We start from the raw sequence: 15397 nt of genomic DNA, 5'->3' as shown, positions 1-15397 counted from the left end.
TCTATCTCCAAATAAATTATTTCATTCAAAATCTAAAAATATTAATGCAATTTTGATCTTTAAAAAAGATCAACACAATGCATATGTTGTTGTTGCTGCTATTACTTTAATCACTACAGCAGGAAAGGTCAGATGTCTTTTAAAATTCTGTTGCTGAAGTAAAAGATGCAAATGTAAACAGCCATTCTCACGCTGAAAATTACCTTATTCACTTCTGAAATTGAAGAAGTGGTACTCAGAACATGGACATACAAGTTTTCTCTCTATTTTGAATACCTGGAAATGCCTCATAAAATATGTAAACCATTACATACATAATGAATTAAACTGATGATTGCTAATTATACACTTGTGTCACATAGTATTCAAAGTTACAATTTTTAAAGTTCTAGACAAATGGTTTTATGTTGGTGACATTGTAATTTTAAAGAATTTGTAAATATATCATCCCACTTAATATCAAGGCTGAGAGGATATGTTTTTACCCATTGGATAGATAACATAGTTAATTAGTCTGCAATACTTTGGGCTGTGTTACTAGTAGATCATTTCTGCATTGTGTGAAACTTAGATCCTCTGAGCAGCAGAGGCTGAGACTGAAGTTTAGAGGGGCTAGAAAAGTTTATTGGAGAGTAACACCTATTAAAAAAAAGTGCTGTGGGTGGGGTGAGAAAGAAGCAGGATTGTGTAGGAGGAAATTTCAGACCACATTTTGGATTTTATAAAATCTACCAGCCCAGCAGGGAGATCTGAAAGAAATATTGCTGGTTAGGAGAGTTCTGTGTGTAGCAAAAATGGCCCAACATTTGTATCGTAGTTTGCTCAGTTATCTGCTGTGGCCACGTCAAGAAGAGTGACCCCAGCTCAAAAGCTGTGATGAAACAGAAGGAGCTGATAGGTGAAAGCTGTTGATCCCAACTACACTTTTCAGATCTGGGCAGTTGGTTCTCCCTTGCATCTCCATAGGCAGGGCCATGGCTGCCACATCTCAGCCACATGAGACTAATAAAATGGAGTGCACTTTAATCAACTTACTAAACACAATTCATTGAGACAGAGCCATTTAATAAAATCCTAAATTGTATGTGCTTAAATTAGAAAGGTTTAGTTACTAAAGAGTCTTGGCGTTACCACTAGGGTGTGTCTGAAGAGAAAACGGAGGAATATGGAAATAAAATCAATGTTTTGTTCAAAAAACTTTATTATATGGAAAAAAAATAAAAGCTAAGCTGCATGCACACAAGTCTTCCAAACAAATAGAATAAAATGCAAATATTTTCAAAATAAGTTTAAAATTCAGGAAAAAGCAGAAATAGCATTATAACTGAACATATGTCAAAGATGGATGGAATGGAAGGCTCCCCTGCATACACATTAAATAGATTTGTATGCTTTTTCTTCTTCATCAGTCCACCCCATGTCAGTGATTTTTAGTGAACCGTTAGGGAAAACAGCCTATAGCCCTCATAATAAACTGTAATAAATCTTTAAATTGGGATGTCATGTTCTCTGATGTTTGTCCTAAGCCCTCCGCCTGAGATCATGGGTAATAAAACACTTACCAATGGCTTATCTTTGGCTTAATTTGACAAGAGAAATATTTGTTAGTATAAATTATCACATCTGGGAGGAAGGTAAGATAAATGTATTCATAGTACAAAGTGTACAGTATTCACATTGATGTCAGAATGGACAAAAAGATGATTTGTGATATGACATTGATAGTAATAACACAGATTGACCTTCGTTGGTAGCAAATAAAGTTTAGGAAAACTCCTCACTTTCACTGTTTGACTGGATTTTCTCTAACTTCATCATACAAAATTATATTTGTATAATCATTTTTTCTCAAATTACAATATACAGGAGCTTATATTTATATTCTTCCTACTCTTATTTACCTTTACCACAGTAGTATTTCTTTATTGATGATACTTTCAAAATATATTTTATTTAAAAATAATACAGTTCTTAGGTCTTTCTTGTAAAACACAATAAAAAATAAAGTCAGAGGATTACCTGTAGTTTTAGTATACAAATGTAAGTACTGGTAATATTTTGGATTCATTAAAAAAACTTTTTAGGTGAAAACTTTTTTTCTATAATCAAGTAGTATAAAAAATTCAGATTTTCCTTCTTTAAATAGATCACAATTTTCCAAGCTGTTATATATTCTTTAAGTACTGTTTTGAATGGCAGCAAAATATTCTAAGTGAACTAAATGCATTCGTCACACCTCACACTTGATTCTTACGTTTCACAAATTCGTCTTCAAAATATATAAATACATCAAAGTTAAGAGGCTGATCTTAGTTATCATCTACCTGTAACTTCGAAGTTAAGTTAGTCTTCCAAAAGTCATACTGAGGTAAATTTGTAATTTGTAACTCATGCCTGTGTTCATAAATGACTGATGATGAAGTTGTCTTCTCTATAAAAATACAGCCAATGTGACCACTTTGTGGAAAAATGATGAAAGAAAATGTTATGTTTTCCCTCATGAATATTAGAATCATTTTGCTTAAGGAAAAGCATGAATAATTCTTATAATAAGGATATGTGTACATATTTAGATATTGTTATGTATATAGATGTTTTCATATGAAGTGGGATAAAATCTTGTAGGTAAATGGATTTAAAGTGAAGGATAAATACTATAGAAAATGCTGTTTGGTTTTTTTTTTAATCTCAGTGATAAAATCTAATGCTATAGAGCTTTTCATTCATTTCTCTCCACAGCCATGATTGTGGAGGAAATACAATCACCTCTTCAGAAATGAAATTCTCAAATTAACTGAGCTTTCCAGTTACTTCTTTCAGGCACACTGAAAGAGCACACTGGAGCAGTTACTTAGTAAGCATGGCAATATGTAATTTGGTGACAAACCTGGTTACTAGGTTACAAATGAGTTATGTTGTCCTTAGTGAATCCTAGGGCTGTAAATATCCAAATTAGTTTCCTCCCCCAAATTTAAAAATATTAAATTCAAGAAACTGGATTATGATGTCAGATTGAAGGAACAAAGGCATATAACTCCCCTCCATCTAAAATGCCCTGAGGATAAAACACATATATTTTTTAAATCTCTCTATTTCACTGGAAAATGCAGGTATAAAATCAGTCAGCTAGGTATAAAATCAGTCTGTCAAAATCAATAGCTTTCACATAAACCAGCTGTAACCCATTAGCAAATATAACTGAAAAAAACTATAAAGTACCTAGAAATAAACTTACCAATAAATGTACTAATTATATGACGAAATGTATAATAGTTTTTCTGAAGAATATAAAATAACTGAACAAATGGTAAAATATTCAATTTTCCTAAATGAGAAGACACATTTGTAAAGATGTCACATTTCATCCAACTGTCCTCCTGTTGATCTATGCAACAATAAAATCCCAAACAAAATACTATATAAAACACCACATCAATATCAGTGGTGATTCTTCAACCAAATGACAGAGATGAATTCCAGAATAAAACTTTGGAATCATGTGGTTAGCTTTTAATTTGGATTTTGATATTTTGAATCTGGATTATTCATTCAGAAATAAACACAGTCATTTTCTTATAGATAGGATTTTAATCCACCTAAAGGCTTTTTCTTAAGGGAGGCTCCCATGGAGGAAGAGCGATTGCAGCATGCTATGTGGGGACAACATCCTCACAACATCCAGCTCTGTGCCCAGCAGGTGCCAGGAAACTTGCTTTATGAAAACAGTTACATTTACACATGAGGAGGTGATAAAAACATGGCAAGGATATGCAGTCATATGACACAAACAGGCTAGACCTGAAAAGGCTTGAAGCAATGAAAATACCGGTTACTTTCAGAAAAGGAAATGGCATCTTTGGGACATTTTGTCATAAAGCCAATAATTAAAGGAAGAATACTGAAAGAGAAGTTTCCTGAAGTTTAGGCTTCTTCTTTGTTTTTCTGACTTTATTAACATCTCCTGGAGGGGTGTGTGTGTGTGTGTGTGTGTGTGTGTGTGTGTGTGTGTGTGTATGTGTGTGTTGGGAGAGGTATTGGTGTGGGATTTGGGCTTAACAATTAGGAAAACTCATAACTGTGTAACACGTTCACTCTCTTACATTTACTCCCTTTATTTGCCTAACATAAAACCATTGTGTTATATATAGGTTTCCCTCAAGGGATGAGCCCTTCCTCATGAGACCATTCAGCCCTCTCAAAAGCTTTCTTCATTCTATCCTTGAAAACTTTGCGGCTGTAAGGAAAACTAACCTGTTAGATGTGTGAGTCTCCTCTATAGAGTAATATGGACACTAGGATTGGCTGGATGTTGACTTGATTTTTATAAACCAATGCTGCCAAAATTGTTTGAATAATATAAGAACAATCTAGAATTTCTATAAGGGTTACAAATTAATGCATTTAAGTGGTACGTATAAAATATAACAGATTCTACCCTAAACTGATTCTACATAAACACAATATTTATCAAGTAGTAATTTGTTAACAAGGTTGTATTTCTATTAAAAAATATATATTTTAAAGAAATATTTTTAAAATTTATGATTTTATAGTGCTACGAGTGTCAACTGAATTTTGAACTTTCACTATCTTTTTATTTGTATAATTCATTTAAGACTCTAAATGAATCTATTTACTTTATTGTCAAATAATTTCAGGTACACTATATGAAATAGTTTGGGGCAAGTAAGAAAAAACCTTGAAAAAATGTAATAAATACAAATGGTAATACAGAAAAAGTAATAAATAGAAACAGGCTTGGTTATATATTGTGGCAGTGTCATATGAAATAGAAACAGTTAACAAAGCAAGATACAGTATATGAATGGCAATATGTAACTTATAAAGAAGGAGTTTCAAGATCATTGTTGGGTGCACAAAAGCTAGCCTCGGGAAACATATTCATATATTCCTCCCGATTGTTTGAGGCACATTTCTATAGTCTCTTCAACTTCTTAGTTGAAATTATTCTCTCAACTTCTTAAATTATCATGCTCTTTTGTACCCCAGTTATCACATTCTACTTTGTACTATAGTTGGCTACATAAGAAACTGTCTCCAGTGCTAGGTCACTTTATTTATTGTACCACTCCCATTAGTATCACACAATAAATAACTCTTCAAATAGACCAAAGCAGCATTCTAAATCTTTCTTCTCAGGATATCACTAGAAAACTCCATAAGTAATGTAGTCTTTTTAAACAAAGGATTGTTAGGGATGTTCAATTTCTGTGTGGGGAGCCCTCTTTTTAGTCATTGAATCAGGCTAAGCATTTTAAAAAATGTTTTTTTATGCCCTTTGTTTTTTAAAAACTGAGATACTAGATTTAATTAGACGGTAAACTTTGAAACAGAAATTTTCAACCATGAAACTAGAAAGCTCGAAAGGTTCACAGATTCCTATTTGGGCATTTGATAGCCTCTGAAAAATGTTTGTGTATGATTGACAGGCTTTAAGTGAAATTTTTAATTCTTCTGCAATGGACATGTGAAGGTTGGGTTGGAGGGAGGAAGCCAGGAGGCAGCAGACAGGAATAAAGGCTACAAGAATGTTTAATTTCCTGTTAACTGCTCATTTGCCTTTAAAAAAAAATGAAATGACTTTTCCCTCTAGTAGAAGTATCACAGTTCAGATAGAAACAAAAATTCACCTTAATGCTGACACTTACGAATCTTTACATCTGCTCCGTTGCACTCATGGGGATATTTATCTTCTTCTCCTCAAGTGCCTGTATATTTATATGCAACTACATTGGTCTTTGATGTTACAATAATATTTCTTGTATAGACAATGAAGTTTTGCTGAAAGCTAAGAGCTTCTAGAGGTTGAGAAGTTGTCTTATTCATGTAGCCTCTTTGATACTAATAGAATGTGTATTAATTCTTGATTAAAAGGAATTAATTAACAGTTCATTTTCACATCCCCTAAAGATATGAGCTCATTAGTAAATTACTCACTATTTTGCAGCACCTTTTGATTTTTAACAAAGACTTCCTAAAATCCTTCCTAAATATTGACCAAAACTTTAATTTATTAAATTGCAGCACATAGGTGTGTGCTGGTAGTGAACTTTGCTGAGTAATAGAACTCAAACTTTTAACAAATTTATTGAGTCCTTTACTATGTGGACATAAGAGTCATTGTAGGGGGCAAGATTCATTCTGGTATTGGAAGGATCCTACTATTCAAATGCACTGCATTTGAAATTATCAAAATGTGTGAAATCTCCTTTATGGATAAATGGAAAAGGCAGTTAGTTAATTTCCTAATCTCTATTTGAAACATTTTTACATCTATCGATTATCATTTTTTCTTAAAGTTATCCTGAGATGAGTCTTAGCATATTTTGAATTGCTGTTCATTTGTGTTACATTTTCATATACCTTGTTATCATGAGTTTTGCCAATGTTATTTATATGATCTGTCTTAGAATGATCATATTTACTACATGATAGGTGCTACTCTTATTCAGGCTACACACACCTCATGCCTACCTCTTCAATGTCATTCTAGTAGTTCTTACAAAGTAGTTAATCTCCAATGGCCTAAAAATCATATTAGGTTATGAGGATCCTACAAATATTCCATCTGTTTATATTATTTGTAATAAGAATGACTTACATGGTGATTACCTATATACTTATGATTACACATATCATCTGTGAAGTTTTCTCTAAAGAGAGCAGCTACATTTATCAGCAGCAGCATTGTTTCAGCCAGACATTTTAACTAGGTTTATCATTGCCTTCCTGTTTCTTTTGTGTGTTGAAGTTTTCAAGCATTTCTTTCTATTCTTTCAGCTACTTCATTCTTTCCTTCCAGCATCTTGTTGGGCAGGGAGCTTTAGGCTTTACTTAAACTGAATATTTACATTAAAGCTGTTAGTTATTTCCCTGTGAGATGCCTACATTCTTCTGAGATGCCTCTGAGATATGTTTATCTTCAGTCACTTGAGGCTTCCAGAAGGAAGTTAGTTGAATATAAATAGCTCTGAGGACAAAGTTTTGCTTAAAGGAAAGCGTATAGTTCAGATAGAGTAGGAAAAGTGTATACAATAAGAGAAAAAAAGAGAGGAATTCTAACATTTTGGAAATTGAAAGAGAATGAGATTCTTATGAAGGAGATTAAGAAGCACTAATTTTGGCAAGAATTGTTCACACACATTTTATTTCTTCTCCTCTTATTCACTCTGAAACTGGAAGAATGGTAACAAAAAATCTTGGTTCTGCCCTAAATTTTTCATTTGATTTGTTCTTGCAAGTGATTTTTGTTGTTAAATTAAATGTCCACATTTATCTCCTAATTTTATTCGACTTCTCAGCAATTTTTTTATAGTGTTGGTCTCACCATTATTCCAGAAACATTATTTGCTTGCCTTTCACAATCCTACAGTCAGCTGGGAGCTCTTCCAGACTCGTTAGCTGCTTCTTTTGTCTCCTCTATTGTACTCTTCCTGTTCCAAATCTCTTAATGTTGAAGTTTGTTCAGGCTTAGTTGTAGATCAGTATATCTTTGTATGCTCTACCTATAGTTTGTCATGGATTTGGAAAAAATACATACATACAAAGTATATGATATGTAGACTCTCAAATTTGAACTTGAACCTAAACTTCTTGAGCATTTCAGCTCAATGTAACCAGCTATTTACTGGTTATCTCCACTTGGCTATCTAGTAGGTATCTACAATTTTATATATTTTATTATACATATGTCTTATTCTTCATATCTCCTTTTCTTTCACCTTATATCCAACACATAAATAATTATTTGTTCTTCCTGCAGAATGCATCTTAAATATGTCCACATTTTATATCTTGCCACCATTATTTTTAACCCTCCCCAAAAAATCACAGTTGCCTGGATGCCTATAATAGCCTCCTAATCTTCTAACCTTCAAGTTTGGTTTCTTTTGAGTTTGTTCTCAATTCAGTGGCTGGAGTAAATTTTTAAAATGCAAATCAAGTCAAATCACTATACTGCTTAAATAATTAATGATTTGCTTTAACTTAGGATAAATTAGAGGCCTTGCAAGGCTTTACATGATTTTGCTTTTTTTCTTTTTAAAGCCTTATCTCATACCTCTCTGACACTTAATGTATTTCTCTACACTTTTTCATCTTCAGTGCTCACCTGCCTGAAATGCTGTACATCCTCCCTACCAATAGACTGTTCTTATGGTCAGCATCATGGACATCAGTTGCCAGCTTGTTAGAAATGCAGAATCTCAGCACGGAATGAACAATTCAGTTTGAAGGTAAAGAAGACAGAGATGATGCCAAGTTTATTGACTTAGGCAAACAGGTCCACACCTCCTTCCCTTTCTACACCTATTGTAGGCCTCAGAACAGATAAAACATCTTCAAGGAAGCCTTCTCTGATCCCCTAATAAAGTGATTAGACCGGTATCAAAGTCACCTGGAGGGCTTAGTAAAACACAAATTGCTGGGCCCCAGTCCCAGAATTTCTTCTTCAGCTGGGCTGGTGGGGACGGCTCAGAAATTGCATTTCTAACAAGTCTCCAGGTGATGCTGATGCTGCACATCTGGGGAACTGGTGGTGCTCTCACAAGCAACTCTTAGCCTTTGCTGTGCAGTAGAGTCAACTGGAGAAGGATTTTTATTTTAACCCTAACATTTGGATTCTTTACAGTTCTTGTCTAGTATGAATAATGTTACTATGAACATTTATGCACAAGTTTATGCATAAGCATATGTTCTCATTTTTCTTGGGTCTACACTTAAGAGCAGATTTGCTAGATGAACTGGTAACTCAAGGTTTAACTCTGAGGATCTGACAAAATGTTTTCCAGTGTGGCTGCACTGTTATATGTTCCTATCAGCAGTGTGTGAGTTTTCTAATCTCTCCGTTTATGGCAACACCTGTTATTATCTGTCTTTATTATAGTCATCCTAGTGTGTGGGAAGTGATATCTTATTGTGGATTTGATTTGCATTTTCCTGATGACCAGGTATTTTGAGCATTGTTTTATGTGCTTATTAGCCATTTGTATATATTATTTGGAGAAATGCCTGTTAAGATATTTCTCCTATTTAAAAATGATCAGTCCTTTTATTATTGAGTTGTAGGGGTTCTTTACATGATCTTGATAGAATTCCTTCATCAGATAAATAATTTACAAATACTTTATCCATTCACTAGTTTTGCTTTAATTTTTTTTGATGGTGTTCACTGAAGCACAGAACTTTAAACTTTTGAAGTCCAGTTCACTTATGTATTTTCTATTTTTGCTTCTGTTTTAGTAAAGTATGTAAGAAGCTATTGGCAAATCCAAGGTCAGAAATTTTACCCTGATATTTTCTCTAACAGTTTTATAGCTTTTATACTTACATGTAGGCCTATGGTGTATTTTTAGAAAATTTTTATATTGGATATGAGGTAGGTGGGGGTCTAATTCTATACTTTTGCATGTTCAATTGTTAAAGCACCATTTGTTGAAATGATCATATTTCCCCCATTGAATTGTTTTGTCACTGTTGTTGAAACAAATTGTAAATGTGATGGTTTATTTCTAGATTTCCAATTATATTCCATTGATTTATATAGTATCCTCATGCCAGAACCACTTTCTTAATTACTGTTGCTTTGTGGTAAGTTTTGAAATCAGGAACTATAGGTCCTCAAATTTTATCTTTATTTTATTTTATTTTATTTTATTTTAAGACAGAGTCTTGCTTTGTCACCCAGGCTGGAGCGCAGTGCCACGATCTCTGCTCCTGCTGCAACCTCCTCTTCACAGGTTCAAGCAATTTTCATGTCTCAGCCTCCTGAGTAGCTGGCGTTAGAGATGTGCACCACCACGCCTGGTTAATTTTTGTATTTTTAGAAGAGATGGGATTTCACCACATTGCTCAGTCTGTGTTCTTTTGTTTTGAGGATTATTTTGGTTCTTCCGGCTTCCTTGAATCTCTATATGAATTTTAGAATCACTGTATTAATTTCTTCAGAGAATTCAGCCAAACTTCTGACTTCTTAGATGTCAGTGATTCTGTAGATTAATTTGGGAAGTATTGCTATATTAACAATATTAAGTCATTCGATCCATGTACGTGGAATGTTATATCAGTTTGCTAGGGCTGTCATATCAAAGTATCATAAATTGGGTGGTTTGGGCAACAATGATTTATAGTCTTATAATTTTGGAGGCTAGAAGTCTAAGCTTAAGGTACCATCAGGGTCATGCTCCTCTGAAGGTGCTGAGGAAGAATCTGTTCCAGGTCTCTCTCCTGCTAGTTCCTTCAATTGTACCAGCATAACTCCATTCTTCACATAGCATTCCTCTGTGTATATGTATGTGTCCAAATTTTCCCTTTTTGTAAGGATAAAGTCATATTGGATTAACTGCAAACAACTGCCTGACCTCATCTACATCAATAATATCCTCAAAAACCCTATTTCCAATTAGGTACACGTATTGAAGTACTGAGAGTTAAGACTTCAGCGTATCAGTGGGGTGGGGGGGGACATGGTAAACTATAGCATACCTTTCCTTTTGTTTACAGCCTCTTTAATTTGTTTCAACAATGTTTTATAGTTTTCAGAGAATATATTCTTTACTTGTTTTGTTTTTATTTTTAATAGACTTTATTATTTGAGCACTTTAATGTTTATAGGAAAATTGAATAGAAAATAGAGTTCTGTATACACCCTTAAGCCTCCTCTCCCCAGTTCATTATTAACATCTTCCATTAGTGTGGTAAACTTTTTATAATTGATGAGCTAATATTGATATATTATTACTACCTAAGCACATAGTTTACATTGAGATTTGCTCTATGTTGTACATTCTGTTGGTTTTGACAAATACATAATGACATGTATTCACCATTATTGTATTATACAGAATAATTTTACTGCTCTAACAACTTCCTCTGCTTCGATTGTTCATCTCTTTTTCCTCCACCTTATCCCCAAACCTCTACAACCCCCTGATGTTTTTACTGTCTTCATAGCCTTTTCCAGAATCTTACATAATTTAAATAATGCAGTATGTAGTCTTTACAGATTGGCATCTTTCACTTACATTTAAGGTTCTTCCATGTCTTTATGTGGCTTTGTCCATTCCTATTGCCAGTTTGTGTATCCATTCACCCACTAAAGGACATCTTGGTTGCTACTAAGTTTTGGCAATTATGAACAAAGCTGCCAGAAACATTTCTGTGAAGGATTTTGTGTGGAGTAGAAGTGGTAACAGCAGATACCCTTGTCTTGTTCCCATCTTAGGAAGGAAAATTTTAGTCTTACCACTATTAAGCGGGATGTTAGTTGTGGAATTTTTATAGATGCCCTTTATCAGATTGAGGAAGTTACCTTCTGTTCCTAGTTTTAGTGATTTTTTCCCACTAATCACGAAAACATGATTAGTGGAATTTTGTCTAATGTTTTTACTGTGTCTATTGACATGATCATATGGTTTCTATTTTTTGTTCTATTAATATGATATATTTTATTAAATAATGTTTGGATGTAAACCAAGCTTACATACATGGAACAAATCCCACTTGATCATGGTGTATAATCAACTTTTTGTTCTCTGGATTTTATTTGCTAGTATCTAATTGAGGATATTTGTATTGATATTCATAAAATATATTGGGCTGTAGTATTTTTTCTTGTGATGTCTTTATCTAGTTTTGTTATCAATGCAATCCTGTCTTAATTGAATGAGTTAGAGAGTGTTTATTTCTCTTCTATTTTTTGGAAACAATATTTATTCTTTAATATTTGATAGAATCCACCAGTGAAGCTATGTATGCCTGGACTTTTCTTTGTAAGTAGTTTTTTGTAATTGATTTAACCTCTTGCTTTATTATAGGTCTATTTGGATTTTCTCCTTAATTATTGATTTTAGTAATTTGTGTCTTTTTTCTTGATCAGTCCAACTAAAATTTTGTCAATATCTGATCATTATAAATAAAAAGTTTATGGATTCATTAATTTTCTCTACAGCTTTTCTGTTCTCTGTTTCATCAATTTCTGCTCTAATATTTATAATTTCCTTTCTTCTGGTTGGTGAAGCTTTGATTTTTCTCTTCTTTTTTCTGATGAGTAAGCTGAAAATTTAGATTATTAATTTGAGCTATTACTTCTTTTTAATATAGGAGTTTACAGCTATAAATATCACTTTATACATTGTATTAACTTCATTTTATTGGGGTTTTCTTGTAAGAAATGAGTCATGTTTTCCTAACTGCTTTCAAGATTCTCCTGCAGTCCCAGCACTTTGGATTTTCTCTTTGTCTTTGTCTTTCCAACATTTTTACTATGATGTGCCTGTGTGGATATCTCTGCATTTATACTATTTGGAGTTTGTTGTGCCTCTTAAATTTGTAGATTAATGTTTTTCATCAAATTCTGTAAGTGTTAAGATATTATTACTTTTGCTTTTTTTTTTTTTTTTTTTTTTTTTTTTTTTTTTTTTTTTTTGAGACAGAGTCTCGCTCTGTCGTCCAGGCTGGAGAGCTGTGGCGGGATCTCGGCTCACCGCAAGTTCCACCTCCCGGGTTAACGCCATTCTCCTGCCTCAGCCTCCTGAGTAGCTGGGACTACAGGTGCCCGCCACCACGCCCAGCTAATTTTTTTGTATTTGTAGTAGAGACAGGGTTTAACCGTGTTAGCCAGTAAGGTCTCGATCTCCTGACCTCGTCATCCGCCCGCCTTGGCCTCCCAAAGTGCCGGTGTTACAGGCGTGAGCCACCGCGCCCGGCCTCAGGTATTATTACTTTGAATACTTTATTGCTTCTAAATCTCCACTCTTATTACTTCTGTTATACATATATTGATTTGTTTAGTGAGTACCACATTTTTCTGAGCGTGTGTTAATATTTCTTCTCTTTTTCCTCGTTTTTTCTTTGAGTATAATGTCTCTGTATTATGTTTACAATTTTCTGTATATGTGTAATTTTTCTGTTAAAGCATCTCTAACATAAAACTTATTAAAAATACAATTAGAAGTGGTTTTCCAAAATACTTGTACCAATTTAACACAATCATATGCTATAATACAACCCTTTGCTATAAGTCATCTCCAACGTGTGGTATTGATATTTGCTTAAGCAATGAGTGTAAACTAGCATCTTATTGCTTACTTAATTTGCATTTCTCTATTTTCTCTATTATAAATGAGATTGAATATTTCTAAATCGATTGTTTTATAATTAACGTTTCTTTTGTAAAATACCTGTTTTTTTCATATTTTTTAAAAATGTTGTTTGGCTTATAAAATTTCACTTTGTATACTGAATATAAATTCTGTGCTGCTTATATGAGTTGCAAATGTCTTTTCTCAATTTGTGTTTTGTTTCTTCATTATTCCTTTCTGTATCTTAAATCTCTCATCTGGGTTCACTTTATTATATCTTGCAATATATCATTTAGTTGTTTCTTGTTTTTTGATTTTTATAATGCAAATCTTTTGGCATATTTCTATTTATTTCTTTATTTTTTTCTCTCTTTTTAAGGAGTTTGTTCTCTCTTTACTGAAGATGTTACTCCCCTATCTTCTAGATTCCATTATTGCTGTTGAGAAATCTGGTATTAACCTATTATGTTGTTAATGTTTTTATTGATTCTCATTCTTAGTAGTAGTTTTGATTATAGATCATATTTTACTACGTGTAATCGATAGAGAACACCATAACCTTAAATTGGTAGTAGATTGGAAAGTATCTGCTTCCTGACAGAATTTTAGTCTGTTTCTGATGATGACCAGAAATGCTACTGACAAGTTTAATCTTTTTCATGGTCTTTAGAATAATGTGAAAGATTTAGCTTCAACTTCTTCACATTCCTGGAAGATCTATTTTTTAGTATACAGATCTCTGATTGCTGATATCTTAAGGAAGACCATTTTATGTTTATATTTTCCTTGCCTTGTATCACTGCTACATTTGTTGCTGTTTTTTTAAGCTTCAGAAATTTCCTTAACATTCTAGTGAAACCAGTAGTGCATGACACTTATTGTGTGTTGTAGTTCATGCAGAGGCTTAGTTCTATCTGACATAACATGATTTAAATGCCATACTTCTAAATCTGAAATGTTACAAGGAAAATTCTGTGCAAAGACAAGAGGTAAGAGTTGTTTAACATTTTTATAATAAATAAAGTTAAAATAAATTATCCCTTATTATAGATTAGAAAAAGAAATCCGGTAAGATTTCCTATTCTATTTCAGATGTTCTGATACATTCTTGCTCCTGAATTTCATTCTCAGAGTGCCATAAAAATTATTTGCTTTTGTTGATACGGTCCCCTTCAGATAAGGAAAATAAAATTGCCAATATATTAACTTCAAATTTGTGAAAATGTAACCATTCCCTCTGAGCAACCATTTAAAGTGTTGCTTCAGGTGTGTTGGTTGACCGAATGTCTGAAATCCCTTCCCTGAAGGAAGGGATTGTTTAATTTTTTCCTTTGAATCATCACAATATTTTGGTTTGGTATGGAAGTCAATGAATTGGAAAGAATAAGAATGAATAAGGGGAGAAGTTCTGTAATGAAAGTAGTAGATGAATGATAACGTGTTTGTTGGAATTATGGAACATGTTGCTCTGGGAAAGAATAACATGCTTGGACCAAAAAGGTTCTGGGGAACTGAGTATATACCACTCATCTAATGTAACTCTTTCCCCAACTTCTATTTGAATATACATGTTAACATATATATGATATAAATTAAGATACCTACACACAGACACACACATAAAAACTTTCAGGTTTGTTTTGAAAGCTCTTCATATACCTATACAAGGAAGAACATTTTTCTCCTATGAGTATCATTTAATATATGCTATTGTATGAGCATATAATTACATTAAACTGACTCTTTTATGACTCTTTATTTTAACGTAAATGCTTCAGTTAAAGATATGCATAATTTCTATATATGTTTCAAAAAATTAAGGATTGAAGAATAAATCTTTTGAAGTAAAATTTTACATGTTAACAATAATTCAACCAGAAACAAGTGGAATTCCAGAAACATAAATTAAAAGATCCTTAACAGAACAGTTTTGTTTTTCCATTTCTATATAAAGAAGTTTGTTTTACAAGCAAAGTAACGAATGGCTTAAAACAATCTTCTTGTTGCTAGGCTCTCAGATACCTAAACAGACCTTATACTTTTTAGGTTTAAACCTAACGAACTGAAACATTATAAAGATACATAGTAAAATAAGAAGGTGAATCATCTCAAAAATTAGAATTTTACTTTCCTAGTAAATGTCCTTGATATTGTGTACAATAAATATTGATTTCTTTTTTTTTTTACTTTCTCCCTTTTTAATCCTTCTCTTAAGTAAAACAAACTCTCTATGCTAATTAATCTTTTAAAAAATACAACACTTCTTAAAGTATGTTCTTAGAATATAACTTATTTCC

General features: G+C 32.9%; 1 protein-coding gene across 5 annotated transcripts in view; it reads left to right on the top strand.

The window, feature by feature from the left end:
* LOC105475613 (diacylglycerol kinase beta) overlaps positions 1-15397 on the top strand; it is an 835473-nt gene that overhangs the window by 12794 nt on the left and 807282 nt on the right. Inside the window, exon 2 of one of the 5 annotated variants that reach the window (XM_071094898.1) lies at positions 8125-8255. The exons of the other annotated variants lie outside the window; for them this stretch is intronic. The gene's annotated coding sequence lies outside the window, so the exon portion shown is untranslated. The remainder of the gene's footprint in view (positions 1-8124; positions 8256-15397) is intronic. 5 annotated transcript variants of the gene reach the window in all.

This window comes from Macaca nemestrina, chromosome 4 (genome assembly GCF_043159975.1).
Source record: "Macaca nemestrina isolate mMacNem1 chromosome 4, mMacNem.hap1, whole genome shotgun sequence".
Classification (NCBI taxonomy): Eukaryota; Metazoa; Chordata; class Mammalia; order Primates; family Cercopithecidae; genus Macaca; species Macaca nemestrina.
The sequence above is the reverse complement of the archived record's forward strand: the minus strand, read 5'-3'. Positions and strand labels throughout refer to the sequence as shown.